Source organism: Lissotriton helveticus, chromosome 2_1, assembly GCF_964261635.1.
Source record: "Lissotriton helveticus chromosome 2_1, aLisHel1.1, whole genome shotgun sequence".
Taxonomy (NCBI): Eukaryota; Metazoa; Chordata; class Amphibia; order Caudata; family Salamandridae; genus Lissotriton; species Lissotriton helveticus.
Genome location: NC_136059.1, coordinates 394323234 through 394346748, shown reverse-complemented (window position 1 = coordinate 394346748; position 23515 = coordinate 394323234). Strand labels below are relative to the sequence as shown.

The window sequence follows — 23515 nt, the reverse complement described above, 5'->3', positions numbered from 1 at the left end:
TGTTGTAGATTGTTTCTGGCCCTCCTAGCATGTTGCCTTTGTCCTTTTGTTTGGTGGAAGGTCAGGGGCTTGTCTTGGTCAGTTTGCTGATTCATTGATTGCTCAGGCGAGGCTGTGCTACTGTTATCTGGAAAATTCGATGACGATGGAGGGTTTTCTAATTTAAAAGTTTTTTTGTCATTTTTGTTTGGTTCTTGCGAAAAAAGGGTGATTTCTGACATGGGTCTATTTAATAATGTAGGTGTTTTCTGAGGTATGGTTGTTTTTTTACTAATTACTGAGTCCCGCTTTGATGTACCTTTTGGTGCGGGTGTTTGATTACTCTGTTAACAGTAGTTATCACAGACAGATCAGTCAGAAGTCTCCTGCAGTCAATAAGCAGAGGAGCTCCAACCCTGAAGGGAGAGCACTACACACATTTATACCAAACTTGAAAAGTTTTCAAAGTAAAGTCACAGGAGAACAGCTTTAATCCAACTTTTGGACACTCAGAACATCGAAAAAGCTAAGATACTTGTTCCCCTAGTCTACAGCAAAGGGCATGGCGGAGAAAGAAAAGGGGTGGACTGCTGATCAACTTAGAAGTTGCCCTCAAGACAAAGAACAGGCCCCATAATATTGTCAACAATTATGGGGAATACTTAGGCAAAGCCTTGCTGCCCAAGAAAAACAAGCATTGAAAATGCAATAGGTCTCGCCTTTAATTAAGTTAGAGCCATTTGCTTTGCTAATGGTATTGTATAGCAAAGCAAATGGCTTTAACTTAATGAAAGGCGAGACCTATTGCATTTTTAATGCTTGTTCAATATTATATACCCACCATAGTTGCTGTTTATTTATCTTATACAACGAACAACCATTGACAAAGCCAATAGTCTTGACTTGTTGCAGGTATGATGTTACTTGTATCTTATATCTGGATGCAATGACAAACAGCAAAATACAAGTCGGAGGGCACACTATGCTAAACACAAATTGTTAGGTTGTGTGTTTTAAGCCACACCTTTAATTACATTAGACACGCCCCTTTGAGAGTCCCCACAGTTTTTTTCATCCCACTTAAAGCCCTGCTGCTAGGGGTCGAAGAGAAAGGTGTGGACAAGGTGAGAGGACAGAGGTATGGTTTGAGCGGGGTGACCGTCTGCAGGCAATGAAGTGACCCGCCATTTCTCACCAAAGCACCTCTGCTCTATGCCATGAAAACAGCGCCCGCATCTGCCCTGCGCCTCACCTTCCCTCGGGCTCTTTCCAGGCCTAAGTGCTCGCCATGCAGGGGCCCCGTGAGGGGAGCACTCGATGACAAAGGCCCGCACAAGGCACTTAAGTCTGATCGATAGAACAACACAGCTGGCAGAAGGTGTTTTTAGCAGGGTGTTGTGTTTTCACTGTTCCTGCTGGGGGGTTTGTAGTGGTGATGAGAGGTGGACTTGGCTGCGAGTGGTGTGCTGTGGATTTGTGGCAGTGGGAAGAGGTCAGTGGACAAGTCTGGGGGGCAGTGCGAAGGAAGTCGCTTTAGGACACCTGGTCTCTTTTGCCCTGCGGGGGGGATTTGTTGTATTTTGTAATACCTACAGACACAGACTCCCGCTCTGAGGCTTGTAAATGTAAATTGAAAGAGCTTGCAGGCAGTGGGTGGAAGCCATTTTAGGCAGCGAGCTGCGTTTGCGCCCTTTTAATATTTTGTAAACAATGTTTTAAGTTGAGCAGAATTATTTAGCATATATAGAGGCGATCAAATGTCTTAGAAGGGGTACAATAAAAGACAATCCAAATAAAGACATGAGGAGGGGAGGGAGGGGTTAAAGGCAACACGGACACAGGTTGAATGAAAAGTGAAATGGGGGCGGTGCTTGAAGCTACGAGCAGTAGCAGGGAACTACACGCTGAAACTGTGATACGCACATAAATACATTCCAAACAAACGGCATGAGGAGGGAAGGGAGGAGCTAAAGACAACACAGACACTGGAGAGCCCAAGTGATTGCGGCACAGTAATAAATAAATAAAGGCGCACGCACATGCTGTGTCGGGAGAGAAAGAAAAGCCAGCAATTAGATGAGCGGGAGCGCTGTTCAGGCACGGAGCTTGCTCATGCGTGCACTAAAGGAAGAGAAGGCACCAAGGGGAGTGCACGGGGGCCGTCGCACGCCTACGGACAACAAATGCATGTGCGTGTGCACATCCCCACGCTAATTAAAGTAAACAAAGTTGGGGTCGGGCTGACCACATACGTATGCATTTTTTTGTCCGTACGCGTGCATGTATAGCTTTGTGAATGGCGAGAGCAGACATCTCTGTCCATCTGTAGGCGCATGCATTCAGCTTTGGCTAAATTGATCGCAAAAGGTACTCGCATGGCGAGAGCAGCGCATGCGCGCTTCTAACGCCAGGCGAGACCTAAAAATGAACTCAGTGCCCACACAACATCCTAACAGGAGCACAAGTGAAACAGCCAGGTGCCAACAGAAACATCAGTGTTGGGTAGAGTACTTGTACCCTACACCTCACTGAAAGACACCAGGCTCTGTGATAAGATTGGAGAGCATTTCAAATGACCTCACCTCTAAAAAAAAAATTTTGATAAAGAACAGAAGCCAACAAAAACGAGAAAGCATAAAAACAATTAAAAAAAAGATCAGAGTGGACACCATTACTTGGAAGAAACCCTAAACTTGATGGATTCATTGACTGTTTATGACAACAAATCCATAAACATATACAAAAAACAGAACCATACAGTCTCAGTCACAGTGCCACTCATCTATGGTTTATTTATTATCCAGGTACAGTGGACCCATTCACAAATATTTAGCTGGAACCTACCCTTGAATAACTCCTGGCTTAATACTGAAATCCAGCAACAGGCCAAGAGTATTCTTAACGTACTCATGGAATTCAGGAGTAGGTCGGGATGGTAGAAGACAATATCACCCCAGCGGAGCAAACTCATTGTGAACTTGGTCCTTTGGTCTATAGAATTGCCTTTAAGGTTTAGTGTTCAGTATATCAAAAGTATATCATGTCCACAAATTAATATGGAAAGCATGTATGATAAATAGTATTAAACTGCTTAACAAAGAACTATGAAAATATTCAGTGGCACAGCACCGGATTTCTGCCAGTATTCAGTGTCTAACCAGAGCATTATGTTAATCAATTAGCATCCCATCAGTCGTTGTATGTGCCATTACCTTGCAATCTGCTTTCTGTAAAGGATAACAAGCATTGGCAAAGCCAAAAAGTATTTTCCTTGGGACCTAATGGATTTGCCACTATTTTATAGCTATGCTGTACGGCATCCCTGAGAAAAGGGGACAAGACGTGGCCATTGCAGTATGCATATGCCTACAAAATAATGAGTGCTTTCTGTTATTTTTATTTACCGATCTGAGAAGAATAGGTAAATAAACAAAAAAGTAGCACAAACGTGGGTTTTTTTCTCTGCAAAAGTTGGTGGAAGGGAGCAACACAGAGGATGTAGGTGGAGTGAAGAAACAAGAAGGGCATGGCTGTGGGGAAGCACTAGGGATGGCAACACTGAGGGCATGGCAGTGGGGAGGCAACATGGATGGCATGGCTGGGGGAAGCAGCACAGTGGACATGAGTGGGAAACAACGTGGATAGCATGGTTGGGGAAGCAACAAAGAGGTAGGTGCGGAAGCATCATAGAGGGTGGGAGAAGCAACAGGTAGGGCGCGGGAGAGGTATTTAGATGAGACAGGGCAACATGGAGCATGGGGGAACACAGGCCAGAGAGAGCAACACGAGCACAGGTTGGGGAAAGAAACACATATGCGATATAGCTAGAAAATGGGTCAAACTCAAAACAACCACATGCACACCCAAAGTCCACTTAACATATGATTAGGTGTGAGTTGCGGAAACTGTACTGTATTTATTTGTGAGGAAAGATTAATCAACGTGTGCTTTTTAGGTTAACGTGCTTTTTAGATTGAAGCCTATTAGATAGCACAGCTGTCTAGTTTTCTAAAGACATCTTGGGTACATTCAAAATGCATGCCATTGATTACAATTGGCTTTGTGGTTTGTCACTCAGTTTTTCTGGATTTCTGTTTGCTGGCTTAATTTGTTTTAAGCTGTCAGGGTGAGTTTGTCCCTCCAAAGGGAGCAACACCATGCCACACCAACTCCTCTTGTATTCTTCCACGAGTGCTCCTTTCTGTAAACAAGCCTTTAACTCTCATCTTATTTTGTTACATTTGCTGTACATTAAAATAAACAGGTCAAATGTAACGCTCAGTCCTTCGAGGAGACTTCGTGTTTACTTTTCTTTCCTGACTTCAAAGTGAGAGATTTATGTGACAATCTTGCTGGATGCTGGGGGTAGGAAAGGTTTTTTCTAGTACACAACAACATTCAAATGAACTATGCAAGTACATCATATTCAGGACCACTGGAACTAGATTGCGCGGCAGCAGCGATTTTCACATAATTATAGAATTGCCACATTTACCACATAATTCACCATTTGCTGCACAGTCTGCAAATTTTAACAAAAACATAATCATGTTTCTAGCTCAAAGGGTTCAAAAGTTACTGAAAGTGCAGCGACGTGTTCCAGCGCAGTGGGAGGTCCTTTTTTAAAACTTGACTGGTGAGCTTTCGGTTGCTTATTGCTACATTTGCCTGTTAAACTGGTACTAATGGATTGCAACCAATGCCCATACAGTTTAAAAATGAAAAATAATAAAGTAATACTATTACAAAATGTGTTGCATTAAGTTGCATAATTTGCCTTTTCATGTTGCATAATTTACTCAACAGCACCGGATAATTTGGCCCTCTCCTGCATTGGAAACAAATACTTTAATATGATCAAAACAAATAAATACGCTAGGGGATGCCACCTCCACACACTATCGTTTGTGCGCTGTACATTTTTTTGGGTTAAACTGTATAACACTCCAACCATAAAACTCATTTCAATTGAAAATGTGCTGTCTGCAATGGCACTGTGCTACCACACTATGCATACTTTAGTATACGCCAGTCCACCCTACTTTGCACCACTGCACTCTACTCCACACTGTGCGAGTGCACTTTATGTCACTGCACTCTACTCTGCACCGCTCTACTCTATACCAAAGTACACTAAGCCACTCTACTCTACACAACTGCACACTTCACTTCCCCACTGTGCTCGACAACACTCCAGTCTAGACCAGTCTAGACCACTCTAATCTACTCTGCACCACTCCACTCTACTCTACACCACTCTGCAAAACTGCAAAACTGCACTCTAAGCCACTGCACTCTATGCCAATATACTTTACTCTGTAACACTCAACTCTATTCCCCTGCACTCTACACCAATCTACTGTACGTCACTCTAATCCACTCTGAATCACTTCTCTCTATGCCACTCAGTGCTTAATTTGTGCCGGTGCTAACCGGTGCTTAGCACCGGCACTTATTTGATAGGGCCGGGTCTACATAATACGGCAATGTGAATGTCAGTCAGTAATGTATATAGAAAATTAAAATACCTCAGACTCGGCGCGTAGCGCGCATCACTTATGTAATGTTATGTGTTCATATTACTGACTCCAGCAGTCCGTCGGTCCGACTCAATTTAATTACTGCAATGATGCAGATGACGCATTTCAAATTTGTTTTAGGCGCCGCAGCGCCATGGCGGATGGTGTTGCTGTCAATGGGTGTGCCGCGGGCACAGGACACTGATTGGGCAGGGGGCTGTATTTGGTTATTTGGGGGTTGGGCTGTGCGGCAGGCAGCGTGTGCGTGTATTTTTTTCAGTATGCCACGCCCCGGCACACGAGCACGCACGTCTTCGCCATTATTCAGCGGTTTACAGGCAGTTGGTTAGACCACCGTGGAGTGAAGACAGAAGCAGGCCTGGGCCGCCTATTGAATAAAGGCAGGCCGGGCAGTGCCCGGCCGCCCACCACCACCAGCAGTAAACTGTAAGTAGCAACGCGTCTTTTTTTTTATTTTGGACTCGAGCGTGGTGGGTGGCGTTACACTGGCTGTAACTGCAAATGAAAGTCAAGGGTGTGGTAGGCGTATGCTAGCTCCAGCTCCTTGTTCGGTGAGGAGGTTGGGCTCCCCTGGGTTAACTTTAAAGGCCGTAGGTATACCGTTTGCTTTTTGTTCGGCAGGACTCACTAGTATGAATATACACGTAGTTAGGCCTAGGTTAGACAGGGCCAGACCTCGCTGTATTCCTGGTTCGAAAAGGTTTGTCTAGAATGTGTGCCTGCTACAGATAGCATTTTCCGACTTCAGTCCTACTTGGAGCAATGATAAATACCCACTACCGAAGTGCATGGCTATCAATAATGAGGACGATGAAAGTGCTCCAGGGCCCATGGGTTGAAGGACGGACCCACTAAATTAGTCCATTGACCTTACAGAACCATTTTCTTACATCATGCTCTCTAAGCCAGGACAGCCGCGCTATGATATTCAAATTTCCATTCCGTACGTTTCGATTAGAAATGACATGGTACACTCATAATGACTTTAATAGCAAAAACACGGATAAAACAAAGATGGAGGGTGTAGAACCTTTACAACGCAACTTTTACCACGCAGTGCCTTTACGACGCAACTTTTACAATGCAAACCATTACAACGCATTGCGCTGGGGTCGCTCTGGGATAGGGAATATATTTAATTTACTATCCAACACCTTCCCTACTATCCACGGGGACTGGAGTTGGAATAGTAAATTAAAAAAATCACTATCCAACACCCAAAAGCACTATGCGTTGTAATGGTATTCGTTGTAAATACCGCGTTGTAAAGGCATGCGATGTAAAAGTATGCGTTGTAACGTCATACATCCAGATGGATGGATGTGGTTTAATTACCTTTTAATATGACGTTAAGCACTTCCTTTTCTGACTCCTTTTTCCAAACACTTTATTAAACTGACACTGTTATGTATCAGAAAGAGAAAGTATGACTCTTGAGGAATGGCATACCCCGCCACTACAAGAAAATAAGAGGCACAAACCCATTGATGCTTCGGCGACTTAAGGCAAAACTGTGCATTACTATATAACACATTGATGAGCTCTCGAGAGCACTTCTAGTGTTCACGGCAATGCTGACACAGTAGTGTGCCGTAATATGCAGTGTTCACTAGGGAAAGTAATATCCCTTGCTATACTTACTTGTGTACTGCAGTGCGCAAGTAGGCCAGAAAGTGAGTACATAAGAACATTTCTGCTCCTAAATTTAGGGTAGAAGTGTAATTCAATAAAATGACATCAATTGACCCTTTAAAGTCCATGCATGTCAACACCACTCCTATAGGTGACGTGGGTGTAGGGGTGGAGACCAGCTGACACCCTCAGGCTCTACCTATACTCATGTGGCTCAAGGTAGCCAATGCATATTAGACCAGATATTAAGTACCACCTGCTCCTATATGTATAAAGGACTGCCCAGAGAATGCACGTGCATGAGCTGGTACCATTTGTGAATTGGGACCTGCCTCCAAAAAAACACACGTGCCTCAGCAAATTAAGTGGTAGGATTTTCTTTTTATTTAGCCATGGTGCACCTCATTGGAATGCTGTACAGCATGGCTAAAATATATTGGCAAAGACAAGAGATCCCAAAGGTAAGACCCACGGGTTTTGCCAATGCTGGTTGTTTATTCTCTTTGTTAACTCAAGCCATTGTGTGCATGGACACCTTTCTGCGTGCTGGTGTGTGTACATGGATGCCTATATGCCCTCTGGTCTGTGTTCGGGATGCCTCCAAACCTCCAAGCTGTATGCATGGATTTTGTTTGTCTGTTTATCCTTGTGCATGGACACCTACATTTTTAGTGGTCTGTGTGGATAAGTGCCTGTTGGTCTGTTGGTTTGGGCACATTGGTATGTGTTACTGTTATGTATCTATTTTCATTCTGTCCATAAATCATGCCATAAATCATTCTACTTATCTGTCCCGATCAGTCCATCCATGTATGAGGGTAAATGTGTTTACTGTGACTGTGTTTGTATGTGGGTTGCGTGAGATTATGAGTGTCTGTGCCTGTACTTTTTGTGTCAATTGTTGTATATTATAAAACGTCATAGTAAATTAACAATTACGTAAAACACGTTTATTCTTTTATGAGATCTGTTCGTAAAGGTGTGCATATATGTTCTTCTGTACCCCTGTTTACATGTATATTGTACATAGGCTAAACAAAAGCCAGCCCTATCGATTTGGTCAATGCTTTTTCATTTTAAAATATACGCAACAGATTGCATATTTTAAGTTGCACCACCGTACTTTTCTTTGATGAATTTCACTTCTTGTCAGATGTATTCCTAGGAAAGGCAGTGGCTCCGCCTGATGGATTCTTGCGTGAAAGTTCAGCAAAGCTTTTATCTCTATGAGTTCTGTGAGCAAAGCCCTGTACTGAGCACCACAACACGCTAAATCAATTAACATGCAAGAAACGTAATGCCGAGTTGTCTTTCAGACCCTGCTCTCATGAATTCATTCCGTTCCAACTGCCAGCCCTATTCTCCAAGGGGTTCAAGTATTTCTGCAACAGGTGCTACTTATCGGAAGGGGGTCCTGAGCACAATTGTTTGGCAAATCGACACCAAAAGTGCTTTTGATAGGAACTCTGGAGCAGGCCGTCAGAATGTTAAACTTCTCCTTATTCTGCAGAAATAACGCCCCAAGTTATATATATTTTCTAAGGTGTATGTTACAAAAGGGAAAACGCAGCATTTGGATGATTTCCTCAGTAGTTTTTTTTCTTTCTGTCACTTTTTTCTTAATTTTTATTTACCTTGAAATTAAAATCCCAACAATGCCTGTAAAATATTGCCCACAAGAGTACAATACCTGTGTTTAATAAGTCAAAATACATAAAAATAGTCTGAATTGTATCACTTTTAGGACTGAAATTGTATATAGTTGTGCTGGTACTATCACTGGCAGCGCTGGAAGGGTTAATGGGTGGTGCAGGCTGTTGTGATCTCCCAAAAAGGGCCCTGTTACTTATTTTATTTACAAATTAAGCACTCGGGTGAAGCAACTAGAGTAAGTGGGTGGAGCCACTGGTGGAAGTGGGTGGAGCTGAGATAAGTGGGTGTGGCCTCCTAAAAAATATTGAGCACCTGCACTTCATATTTTAAAAATTAAGCACTGATGCCACTGCACTATACGCTACTTCACTCAACTCTATAACACTCTACTTTATGCCACTGCACTCTACCCTAGACTATTCCACTCTACTCCACTTCACTTTATTCTGAAACAATCTACTCTATGCCACTTCAGTCTACACCACACAATTCTAAGCCACTCTATACCACTGCACCCTTCACTAACACACTCTACACAACTGGACTCTATGTCACTGAATTCTAATCTGCAACTCTGTACTTTACCGCAGTGCTGTCTACCCCACTCAACTCTATCCCTCTCTACGCCACTGCTCTCTATGACACTCTACTCTGCAACACTGCACTTTTGGCCACTAAGCTATATGCCACTCTACTTTGCACTACTGCACTCTATGCCACTCTACCCTGCATCACTGCACTCTACGCCATTGCACTATCCACTCCATGCCACGGGACTCTGAGCTACTCCACTCTGCACGATTTTACAACACTGCACTCTCTGCCACTCTATGTCACTGATATCTACACCATTCTACTCTGTACCACTGCACTCTACTATGCACCACTCTAATCTACACCACTGCATTCAACAACGCTGCATTGTATGCTGCTGATTTCTGTGCTGCTGCACTATATGCCACTGCACTCACTATATTCTGCAACACTACACAAGCTCACTCTATGCCACTCCACTACACTCTATTCTATTCTGCAGCACTTTACTCTATGCCACTTTGCCCTACTCAACATCACTGCACTACACGTCAATGAACTGTACGCCAATCCACAATAAACTGGACTATACGCCATTCTACTCTGCACTACTGCATTCTATGCCACTCTACTCTGATTCACTTCACTCTACGCCACTGCAGCACTCCACTCTGCACCACTGCACTCTACTATGCAAAACTCTAAATTATGCCACTGCATTCTACAATGCTGCATTGTACGCTGCTGAATTCTATGCTGCTGACCTCTACGCCACTATACTCAGCAACACCATGCCAATGCACTCCACAACAGTCCATTCTACCTCACTCCACTGTATGGTACTCTATGGGAATCTACTCTATGCCACTCCCCGACTATATGCTACTCCACTCTACAACACACTACTGCACTCTTTGCCATTTTAGTCTGCAACACTCCTCACCACTCTCCTCTACACCACTAGCTTTTAGCCATGCTAAACAGCAGCCACGCTGGTGTACCACATGGCTACAATACATTGGCAAAACCAATAGCTCTTGCATAGCAGAGACCTATTATGCTTGTTATACACGTCTACATTACTTCGGTAACTTTGTCCAACTTTAAAATGATAAAGGCAATATAGATTATATCCGGCATGTTCTTGAAGGGATCAAAAGAAGTGGGTGTGAAATTTTATTGAAGGTGCCTTTGTATTCTTTACATAAAACTAAAAGAATGACTATCATTGAACCTCCATGATCAAATTGACTGCGCAGAAACTATCTGGCAAACAGAAATTTGCTTACATATTCATCACCATTTATTTTTCTATCTCATAAAGAGGCATCTTTAAGTCTGCAGTATGCAAACTTAAGTTTCACACAGATTCACTGAAAACGCGTTAGTATTTTAAAGAGGCTTATAGGTTTGCAAAGTGTGCTGGGGACACATGGTTTCCCAGAGTAGCCATACAGTGCTATATATAACAATCTACACACACATCAAGCAACAGTGAAGTATGCGACAGGTTTTTCCAGTGCGTTTACTTTTTTTTTCCAAAGGTTGTGCATTTTCTTTCTTTTTAAGAATTGTGACAGATTAGGTAGGTCGTGAGCAGCAAAGGTGGGGCGGCTACAGAAAACAACTAAAATGCGGGGCAAAGTTAACAAATATCCAGGTTTAATTTGTCGATCCCTACCTGTTTTTTGTAAGCTGCTTAACTTTGCTGTATGTTTCCATTTGGGCTGTTCAGCAGGACGAGTGCAATAGGCGCGTTAGCCTTCCTCTCTGTTTACTGTCCTGACTTTAAGATAAGTAAGAGTCCAAAGTCCTGCAGAGCGCAGACATGCGGGGCCCCCAGGGCTCCAGGGATGTGGGGCATTTATCAGAATCAACAAGTGTGCAAACACGACATTGTTCTTTGCTCAGTACTACCTCGCTGGCTTTTCAAAGTGAAATGAAAAGCTTAATGCATCGGCAGCAAGTCAGAAAAAAAAACGTATGCACGTCTGGACTTTGAACTGGGTTTTGTAACAAACCTGCCGAGGCGCCAGAATATGAGATCACTGACAGAATATGGAAAACACACATATCATGTGGACAGAATATTGTGTAAAAAATATGGACGACCAAAATATCGAAAAGTTAAGTGCGAAATAGGTAAGTATAGATTACTGTTCTTAACTTCCTATCTAGGTACCTTTATATGTGTGTATAAATATATATACATATATATTACCTACTGGCGGTCGCCAGTAGGTATATATAGTTAGGATTTTTTCTCTATGGGATTTTTGAAAATTCTATGTCTAATAACTTTGGCGTTTGTGGACGGAATTGGCTGAAATTTTCAGGAAAATGGCACATTTTGTTTCTGAGCAGCCCCTGAAAATTTTGGGGGGGTTCGTCAAGGGGGGGCCGAGAAAAAAGGGGGGTCCCAAAACGCGTTTTTCCCATGTTAATTTCCATAGGGCGGTTGGCCTCACTTTTAGCCCGAACGGCTGAATGGATTTGCACGAAACTTGGCAAAATTGTAGGGACTGGTAGCCCGATGTGCCTTTTGTAGGTCTCAATATATGTGCTGCAGTGGATTTTGAGAAATTAACGTTTAAAAAAAGATATATATCTGTAACAGCGGACTGGGCAGCGGCCCAGGACGCGGACTTTTCGCGCAACGGAGCTTTGTGAAGCGAAGCTGATTGGTTCTCCGGCGTCTGTCAACATTCCAAACAGTCCGTAGCGGCCGCCATCTTGTCTCTCGGTAGGATCGAGAGACAAGAGGAGGTCAAAACAAAGGGGGAAATAACTATAAGGGGGCATAGTAGATCCTCGCTGACCCTCTAGGTTTGATGTGGAGGTTTTAAAAGGGCCCCGCGGGGCAAAAAAAAAAATAATAATAATAATCGAACGGCTGAATGGATTTGCACGAAACTTGGCAAAATATTAGGGACTGGTAGCCCGATGTGCCTTTGCTAGGTCTCAATATATGTGCTCCAGTGGATTTTGAGAAATTAACGTTCAAAAAAAGATATATATCTGTAACAGCGCTCCGCTTCGCGTAACGGAGGTTTGCGAAGCTGATTGGTCATTCTGTCACTGGGCTATAGTTGGGCTACATCTGGCTGATATTTGGGCTACATTTGTTTTTTTGTGTGTCTGGCGGCCATCTTTGGGCTACATTGGGCTACATTGGGCTTCATTGGGCTACATTCGGCTAATTAGCAAATAGCTCATCGCAAACTAGGAATGGTAAAGAATCGCTATTTATTCCTTAAAGTTCGCTATTTAGGAAATGCAAAAAACTTTGATGATACATATGGCGGTTCATCTCTAACAAGATAAGAAGCATAGGGATACATTTATGATGACTGGCGCATCACCAGGGATGTGTTAGTCATTCTGTGCCGCTGTTCCGTCACCTATGGTGTGCTGCATTTACAATGCGGCGCATCATGGGGCAAAAACAGCACAGATGCGTGATGTATCTGTGCCGTAAAGGTGGCGCATTGCTGGAGTTGTATCGCAAGTGTGATGAAGCTCCAGCAAGGGTCGGGGGTGCCCCTGTCGCAGGGTTTCTGTTCTCACACAGAACTGTGGACAGAGGATTGGAACCTCGGCGAATGCATTGCTGGAGTTGTATCGCAAGTGTGATGAAGCTCCAGCAAGGGTCGGGGGTGCCCCTGTCGCAGGGTTTCTGTTCTCACACAGAACTGTGGACAGAGGATTGGAACCTCGGCGAATTAGGGTGTCCCAAAACTCACGTTAGTAATCAAAAACTCCTTAGCAAGCTAGGTACAGTGTCACATTGGATATAACAAACTCTCAATGTTTAGACAATCCAGAATATGAACTTATAGTACCTCAGGATACGTGGAACTCATGAACAGTCGGTCGTTATAGATTTCTTAGAAACCAGAACATGGAGTTAAGAAGAACAGATGTGTATTTGAAATGTTTATTTACTAATGCCGTCTTCTCAGGCGTAGTACCTTAGATAATAAAAGTACACATATTATCAGTAGCAAAATTACCAGCATAGTTACTAGTACATAAAAAGTGAATGGTGAGAGTATGTTAACATGCTGTAAATGAATAAGAGTTAGCAACACTTATAAGCAGCCGCGGGCCGTGGAGGGAGTTACGGTGAGGCAGGGAGGCGGGGAGGGGGAGAAGCAGGGTGGAGAATACAAGTACACATATTATCAGTAGCAAAATTACCAGCATAGTTACTAGTACATAAAAAGCGAATGGTGACAGTATGTTAACATGCTGTAAATGAATAAGAGTTAGCAACACTTATAAGCAGCCGCGGGCCGTGGAGGGAGTTACGGTGGGGCAGGGAGGCGGGGAGGGGGAGGGGCAAGGTAGAGAGGGCTCCACCCTGCTTCTCCCCCTCCCCGCTTCCCTGCCCCATCGTAACTCCCTCCACGGCCCGCGGCTGCTTATATCTCACCCTCCCTAATACACATATTATATTATTTGCTAAGAAGGTCTCTTTGTGTTGGTTTAGGGCGTGCCCATACTTTAGTGTCTTAGATTTGAAGGAATCACATCAGCATACACCAGCTCTCTCTTCATGTGAACCGCATCAACTGTTGTGTATGTGTGTTCGGCAAAGCAATATAAAACCCGCCTCATGCCCAGAATTGGCAGAAGTTGCACTTATGTTATGAGTATGAAGTCGTGGAGATCAGACCTCATAACAATTCTGTATCGTGTTGTTCTTGAAACTTTAGCACTCGCTGTACAGATATAGTTTAACAAGTAAAGCAGATAGTAGACCAATAACATATTATTCTCATGTAAACCACGATGAACTACTAGGTGGAAAGCTAAAGCAACAACTAAGTGTCTTGTGCAGAAGTTGCAAAAAAGGAAAAATGGCGTTTAAACCGGTAATGAGCCCATGCTAACTTAACACGGTGTAAAGATATCCAGGACCTAGATGACACCTCCCCATGATCCGGAAACGAACTGAATAAGATAATAGAAGTGCCATCTCATGAGAGCAGATTGCAAGTTTATATGTGGACGGTCCGCAAGGTAAAGCATTAAAAACTAGGAAAATTTAATGCTAAAGAAAAATAAAACAGCCAAGTACTTTATCGAGTCTTAAGCCAATAGGCAAGGTAAATAATAAAAACTTGACAAATAAGTCAATGAATTGTCAATGAAATGCTAGTACTCAGCATATCAAACATGAAAAAGGTCTATGACATAACTGTGTATGCAAAATAAGCTGCAACAGCCTCCAATAGGAAGTCACCGTCTTCATCCGAAAACAGTTCAGCCATCCAATTTAAAAGCGGAAAAGAACATACGTGCTCTCCCAGCACCGGATCCTCTATCACCATCAGAGGACAGCTCGGTGGGTTTTCAAGAAAGCTCTGTTCCAAGAAAGACTGTGCTGCCGCCAGTAAATTCCAGGGACCAAGTAGTCCATGCATCAATGCCACAGCCATAATCCTTTCGCCAGGACAAACCAACTCGTGAGTAATGATAGGAGTCATCAGCTGATTAAAGTCGACGTCAGGAGAAACCGGTCCGCAGAGACACAAATCAATGGCCCAATCGAAATCACAGGTCAGGCAGTGAAATACAGGCTGGACACAGGTGAAGTAGGAGAATCGAAAAGATAATCCATATGCCGTGCTTAATATCGCCAACGGCATTGTGCCATAATATTCTAGCATGCGATTGCGGAACAGTGTCAGCAGCTGCAGGATGGGAGGTTGCATAGGAGGGACATCCATATTTAAAAATGTAAAAAAGCACAAGAGCGTCCGCTGGTAATGCAAGTAAAAATGCCAATCCACGAACCAGAGTGGAGAAAATGGAATGAAAGGAAGCAGGGATGACTCCAAAGATTTTCTCAAATGAAGTCACGAGACCACTGGTAACAACTTTAAAAAAGTGCGCCAGGGACTTTGTGGAGGATGCGTTAAAGATAGTCGGAAACATGTTGCTGAAATTGAAAGGCAAATCTTAATTGAAAAGGGTGTGCACCTCTGTACGGGTGTTCGCTATGTGAAGTACGAAAGTTTCACGGGCCGAACTCAAGGCCACCTCTCTCTGAGACAAAAGAGCTCTTATTCTTGCCATGCCGTTGAAACGTATCCCAAGGTTGGTATTTGTGGCCAGATCGAAAACTCCCTATGTTCATGTGTGGGAGGAAATAGAACATTTCTGCAGCAAATAACCCGTTCACTTACTGTTACGATAAAAGGAATACTTTTAATTAACTCAGAACAATCTTCATTATTGAGCATCAAATAACTACCATTTTCCAACAACTTGAACGTGGGGATGATAGCAGGAACTGGCGTGCCTTGCAACACGCAAGCCATATTTGGTCGGTGTTTGTTGCATGAACCGTGTAACTGTATGTGCCTACACATTAGTGAATGATCTGGCGTCTCAGTGCATTCCTCTCCATTCAGATAAACTTCTTGATCATCTTTGAAACATCTGTATGTGTATGGAAGCGACCAGACCTCATGAAGAAAAGCACTACCTAAAGGTTCATAACGACCTATTGGTATATATTTCATACAATTTGAAAACTTATATAAAGCAAAAGGCAGCGTTATTAAACCGTGGATAAGGCATGTTGCCAAAAAACCCGCAATCCTCTGCTGATGATGTCACTGAGCATGTCATGAATGATGTAATATGTGACATCATCAGCAGTGGATTACGGGTAATAGTATCTCTAGTTTACTCCCCTATAGCTGTCTTTCTTTTAACATAAGTGTCTGTTTCCTTCCCTTATACTTACTGTTTTTGGTTCGCTTCCGGTTCGCGTACCGGCGAGCGAACTGGGAAGCGAACTAAGAGAAATAGAGGTTGGCACAGTTCCAAATATTGTACCAATTTTTTAATAACGGGGAGGTAGTTCTGAAAAGAACTTTTTTTTTTATTTTTCTGAACATTTTTTTACTGTTTTTGAATTTTTCGGAACAGTTTTATATTTTTTTGGGTTTTTCTTGGAGGGGGCAATGAAAACGATTCATTGTAAAGGGCTCAACAGGAGCAACAAAACAAAAAAAAGAAGTATTTATTATTTTGGGCGTTTCGTACAAACTTGCATATGATAGTCAATAGCTCTGTTGATCAGAGTGATGCTTTTTTCTCCGTAGGAAATGAATCCATCGCAAAATACGCAGATGTGTTTTACATCACCAAATCTCATTTGTATATTTGGCACCATCTCCCTGCCCTCTGGTCCCGTTACTTCCGGTACAACAGATCTTCTGGCCATAATAGGGAGATTATCTAGGTCGTTCCGAAACTGTGCAGCACTGTAGTTGTTAGGATGCCACCTAGTCATATGGCGATGCATTGTGTAGTTTCCGAAACTGTATTTTTTGTCGGTCCCTCTGGACAGTCTATCTTGACATATAAGGCAAGTTACGTATCTTGCATTAACTTTTTTCTGACATTTGGGAATTTTAAAAAATTGCCAAATGAAGTTTTCTTTCCGGTGAGACGTCCTGGGCTGCTCAGGCAAAAACTGCCTCTCTTCGTGCTCGTCCTCCTGTTCCTCTTCTTCTTCTTCTTGTTGAATTATAACTTGAGCAGGTGGTCCACTCTTCCTTGGATGTGGTGGAGGTGGTGGGGAAGCACCAGCTGAAGCTACTAAAGAAGCCATTGCTCAGTGACCACAAAGGGTCTTTCTCTCACAATGATGAAAGTCAGAGTGAGGAAAGAAGGAGGGATTTTCATCATTTGGGAAAAACAAGAGTTCTCAACCAATCAAAAGTGTTCATTTTAGATTATATGACCTAGTCTTACATCATTAGGAAACCAAAAGTGAAATGAACCAATGAAAAGTGTTATTACCAAGTCACATGACTTGCTGTGTTTACGTTAAGCGCTTTGCAGGGCCTCCCGGTTTGCTTCCAGAAACCTGCGCTTTGCGACTCGCTTCGCGTACCAGTTCGCTAACGTAGTACGTCATATGACGTATCACGCGACAACGTGAAACGTCATGCGGACGGGAGGCGTCACGATGTTGTTTTGTAACGCGGCACTTGCGGTAAAGAATTGTTTACCGGCTCGCGGTCTATTTCGCGGCATCAAGGTCAGCTAACGGGAAGCTTCCCGATTTGCGAAGCGGGAACGAAGAAAAAAAAATATTTAAAAAAAAAATTATTCATAAACATATAAAATATATTTTTGGATTTAAAGAAGAATACATTTTACAGCTACAGATATTAGCTGTTAAAAAACCAATGAAATTCACAGAAAAAACCATAGGTTATGGACCATATATAGTTAGGAATTAGCATTTACAAAACCTTGAAAATTCACTGAAAAAACCATAGGTTATAGACCATATATAGTTAGGAATTAGCATTTACAAAACCTTGAAAATTCACTGAAAAAACCATAGGTTATAGACCATATATAGTTAGGAATTAGCATTTAAAAAACCTTATTTTACTCACACAAAACCATTGAAATTCCATATATAGTTAGTTGCACTAACTATATATCGCGCACCCGCAATCCACTGCTGATCATGTCACATATTACATCATTCATGACATGGTCAGTGACATCACTGATGACATCACTGATGACATCTCAAATGACATCACTGATGACATCACTGATGACATCTCAAATGACATCACTGATGACATCACTGATGACATCTCAAATGACATCACTGATGACATCACTGATGACATCTCATTTGACATTACTGATCACATCACTGATGACATCATTCATGTGATAATACGATAAACCTCTTCAGACTCTAATATAACCTTAGATACACTCAGTGTAAACAGACACTCATAGACTGTCACTCATCCATGGAGTTACTCAGACACTTAGTCAGTCATGCAAAGAATCAATCACACCTCCATTTCCTCAACTATACAGTTATACACACCTTACTTATTCAAACATATACTAAAACATATTTACTCACTTATACAATCCTGGATACAAGTTCACAATGATCCATACAGCCACTCACACATTCACTGGCTCTTATGCACAGTTATTTATATATGGTAACTCTCACATGTACTGTGTTTTACATATGTACTTACTTTGACATGTAGCACTGAGATATCCATTCACTCACCAATACACTCATGCACACAGTCAACCGCCCATACAGCTGTTTCCACATGCACTTTTGAACCCATACATCCAGTCAATCAACTGCTCACACATCTATGCAGAGAGTCATACACCTCTCAGCCACCCACACACACACTCAGTCTCCCATACAAATGCTTGGGCAACCAATCAATAACCCATACAGTTAATCATATAGCTAATGATCAACACATGCAGCAGTTTACAGAACAACAGACATAATGATGCACAAATTAAGACAGTTTAGTCACTAACCCATGCACTCAGTGAGACACATTTAATCAGTCACTCATACAGTCAGCCATGCCCCTACTAAATCCTTCATCAAGACACTTATACATCCATTCATTCTTCAATATGTAAGACATATTTTAACTTTACAGAATTATACAGTCACTGGATGACGTCATCAGTGATGTCATCAGTGATGTCATTTGAGATGTCATCAGTGATGTCATCAGTGATGTCACTGACCATGTCATGAATGATGTAATATGTGACATGATCAGCAGTGGATTGCGGGTGCGCGATATATAGTTAGTGCAACTAACTATATATGGAATTTCAATGGTTTTGTGTGAGTAAAATAAGGTTTTTTAAATGCTAATTCCTAACTATATATGGTCTATAACCTATGGTTTTTTCAGTGAATATATATATATATATAACCGTTAAGGTACAAATGAGTTACGTTATATATAGTAAAACTGAGCTTATCTATAGAAACCTACCTTCACAATATTTTTGTCTTTGATATTCTTGACACATTATTTTTTCCACACAAGATTTTTTCTCTATTTTGATTGCACAAAAGAATACCATGTCGCCGGCAGCCGACTTTGGTGAGTAAGCGATTTGGCCGAGCTCTAGCGCGCTGACTTGTTCATGAGCTCAGCCAAGGCACGCGGCAGTTTCACACACGACAGACTGTTCATCAGACAACACTTCACCTCCATGCACAGATTATCACAATTTACACTCAACTTGCTGGTGCATTTGTTTTTAAAAAAATGGCCAGCCATCATAAATTGTTGTAAATTTCTAGAACGTAATGTCTACCTCATAAAAAAAAACACTAAAAAAACACCATTTGATTGTGCTGACGGTATGCATTCCCAAAGGGCAGTAACCCTAACCAGGGTTGGCATGGACAGAAAAGAGGCAGGGGCCCCATTAGGGAATCAGTTGGATAAATAAATGGCCCACATTTGAAAATTAGGACAGTTTTATACTTGTAAAGTCCAGCTGTATAAGAGTTTTGCATGGTATGGGAGTCTGCATTGTTTTGTTAGTGTTAATTATCAAGCCCCGTTGTAAGCAGAACTCCTGGTAGCTATTTAGGAGGCTCTGCAGGCCCACAGGGGTCTTGGAGATGAGCAGGGTGTCATCCGCACAGAGCAAAGTGGGGATGCGCTTGCCCGCCAGGGAGGGTGCATCTGCAGGGTGTTTAAGCAGATGCTCCATGTTGGACCTGCGATGGGCAAGCCCAGCACAAAGGGGGTAGCTTGGCTCAAGTGACAAGGCAAGTGAAGGCTGTAGTGTTAAGCCGGCTCTGACCCAATAATAACTCCTTGTACATCCACACCAAAAAGAAGGACACCACACCACTGCTGTAGAAAAATACGATTCCTTTATATAAAAGTTCTTTGTTGTAAATAGGGTTGACTGGGAAAGCACATATACATTTCTTTTGGTCATACAGTTCTGGTAATAAATAGTATTAATAAATAGAATAACTTCAGGAATGAGTATCACAATAAATATCAGAATAAATATCAGAATAAATATCAGAATAAATATTGGTTCATTTAAATAAACAACCACATGTTTCTTCTGGTATCGCTGCCACCAATTAAATACTTTAGAATCATTACATCTGCAATACGTTTCAAATGGGAAAGATAACTCTTACAGTTTATGCTGTTTTCAATGACCAGGTATACGGCTTCTCTGAGCACCAAATAAGGTTTGGGACTCTTTAATAATCACTCAAGGCGTATGCGCGTATATCTAAAAGGCAAGGAAACACAGTAAATACATCATTTGCACTCGGCAGTCACCGGGATAGGATCTCTGCTTTGCCGGTGAAGTCTATGCGCGCCTACGGGCTTTAGCACCACTTGAGCACAGGCGGCACCAGTTCAAAGTCATTAGACTGACGAACGGGCTGCCGGAGAGGTCACACAACCTTCGCGCACAGTCAAATAAATGCCGGTTCACAGTTCCTTCACAACGCTGCATTCACTATGAGGAAACGGGCCCACCTCACATCGGCTGCAATCAAGATACGATTCAGTCGGGCACAGCACTCCTCTCGTTAGCGACGGGGCTCTCAGGGGCTCCACGGACCTCCCTCCGACTTCCGCATTCAGGGTGGTTCCCGCCCACAGCTACAGCTCCCGGGTCACTGGGGAGTGGCAGAGACGCTAGTCCCGCCCAACGAAGGCCGGCCTTTCCCCACCCCGGCGCACCACCTCACCTTCAATCAGCGCAGGCAGCGCTCTACGCTGGTGGGGCTCGGAGACGTCCGAGCTCCCCTCTAGAGGCACCTGCCGCGAAGGGGGCTCAGCTGACGATCGCGGTCGCGGCGAACTTGCTCTCGCCTCGCGACTCGAAAAATCGATCACAGTTCACCACCGCGGGGGCGGGGAGGCACACGAATCTGGCCACAGTCTTTGGGGGCAATGAGGTACTCGCTGGGCAGGCGCTGTAGGCGCTAGATCACTTCTCACGTAGCTGACTGGAACGCCAGTCAGACACAACGCCAGCAACCCTTTGCTGCTCTACTGCCTGCGCTACCAGCCACCTCAGGGGTCAACAGGGCAGGTGTCAATCTGGTGTCAAGTCTGGAATCTCTTAATCTCCTCTTCTCTAGTCTGAACTAAAATGGCCGCCAGGGACTGGGCCTTATATAGCCAGTGCCCTGGGGTACTGGCACGAGCCAGAAGGTTTTAGAACCTTCTCTGGCTGTGACAATGACAAGGCACTCTTGAGGGGTATTTAGGACACTCACAGCCACCGTACTGGGGTTCTAGAGCAGCCATTTTGTGTACCTGTGGAAAATAAAGGAATTCCTGTCAGAAATGCGCGCCAAACAAAGGGCGCCAAAACCTCAAAAGGCCAGGGTTCATGAAGGCTCCAATGGGAGCCACTTCACATGAGGAAAAAGGGTGTACACCATTTTAGGTTCATTTATACAGGTTGACAACCCCAGTTTGTAATGCCACAGGTTTGGGCCAGGCGCCTTGTAAATAGGTGCCACAAACCTTGTGAGCAACTGGGCGTCAAGGAACATCTAACCCCATGAGACAACACATAAAAAGTCCTGGTAGACAAATAAAAAGCGACACATTTTTGGAGGTACAGGGGAACAAAAGAAATCATAGTGGTGAGGGGACTCTCAGAAGCAGACGGGTCTACCACTCCACCACTCCATTCACATAGAGTGAGAAGAGAGTGGGAGCAAGCACACATCCCTGGCGGACACCCCTTTCAACCGGGATCCTATCAGTTTTTTCACCCCGCCTGCCCCACCGCACATGGGCGAAATTATCAGCATGCAGCCTAACTAGGAGGGACAGGATGCACGGGGGCAGCCCCGTCTCAGACAGGACTCTCCACAACCCCTCCCGTGGTACTAGGTCAAACGCATTCTTCAGATCTATGAAGGCCAGGTAGAGACTGCCTTTGCCCAGCACCACCACCTTTCAGTAGAGAAGGACCAGTCTAAAGGCCTGTTCTATGGTCCCTGTCCCCAGGCGAAATCCAGCCTGGAGGTCCGATAGGATGTCATTCTCATCTATCCACAGGAGAACCCTTCCCAGAATTACTTTGCCAACTACCTTTTGAGGGATGTCAATTAAATGTATGGGCCTGTAGTTGGCTGGGTCGTCACGACACCCCCTCTTGAATATCGGGACGACTTCCGCCCTTTCCAGGATTCAGGGACGGGTGCGCCATTGTTAATAGCGTTTAGCAAGGATGAGATCAGCTTCCCCCAGCCCCTTTTGTTGGCACGCAATAGGTCACACGGTATCCCATCAGGTCCAGCTGCTTTGAGGGGCACCAGCGATTTTATTACGCTTTCGACCTCTCTTGGGGTAAACGGGTCGCCCAATAGGTCCCCCGGACGATGAACAAGGGAAAAACTACTAGTGGTAGGCACCTGTATGTTCCCCCCGTACAGGAATAGAGGGACAGGAAGTGATTGTACCAATCATGGGCTGGGATATTGCATGTGATGAGGGTAAAATCTGGACGGTTCTTTGACCTTATCAAATTCCAGAACCCTCTCGCATCTCTACCTTCACTTGCTTCCATTAAGTCAGTCCAATACCGGTCTTCCCATTCCTTCCTTGCTGCATTGGTGGTCAGTTTGTACTCCTTCCTAGCAAGCCTAATCTCCACCAGGGATTTACTTTTGACAGCTGAGATCAAGGCGGATTTAGACTCCCTACATTTCTTGGTAAACCAACCTGGTTGGTTCTTGGTGCTGTTTGCACCGCCCACTGTGCAGTTCCTGTTTTGAAGCACAAAAAAATTGCCCAGGGCCTTAATTGTGTTACAGAAAAGGCCTGAGACTTCGCTATTCGTCAAGGTGGAGGAATCCAAAGTGGACAAAAAAGCTACTAGGATTGCCCCCATAGCCATCATTTTCTCTTCATCCATAGCTACTTTATTCCACTTCAGCCGCCTCCCACAATTGGAGGTACGCACTTCTGGAATAGAAGCCATATTTGCCTGTGATTGCACTCCCTGGACCCCGCCCCACAAAGGGAGCAGAGCCAGAGAAAGAGGGTTATGATCGCTGTCGACTGATGGAAGGACTACCATGTCGTGCAGAGAAGACGAGAGCCCAAAGTCGAGGAGAATAAAATCTATTCTCGACGTATGATTTGGCCTATTTTAGGTATGGGCTCCGGAAGGATCGGAAGACGTCCTCCCGTTCGCTGCCCTCAGGTCGAATTCCAGGGTCAGGGAATTGAGTTGTACGACCCGTTGAGACCACTTCCGAATGGGCGGGATGGTTAAAACGGGTATTCCTCTCTTGGCGTCTTCATCAGCAGTGCCCAAGA

At 43.7% G+C, this 23515-nt stretch overlaps 1 protein-coding gene across 9 annotated transcripts in view; it reads right to left on the bottom strand.

Annotated features, from left to right (window-relative positions):
- GHR (growth hormone receptor) overlaps positions 1-23515 on the bottom strand; it is a 1023550-nt gene that overhangs the window by 810879 nt on the left and 189156 nt on the right. Inside the window, exon 1 of one of the 9 annotated variants that reach the window (XM_078675020.1) lies at positions 11020-11323. The exons of the other annotated variants lie outside the window; for them this stretch is intronic. The gene's annotated coding sequence lies outside the window, so the exon portion shown is untranslated. Of the gene's footprint in view, positions 1-11019; positions 11324-23515 lie in introns of those variants that run through there. 9 annotated transcript variants of the gene reach the window in all.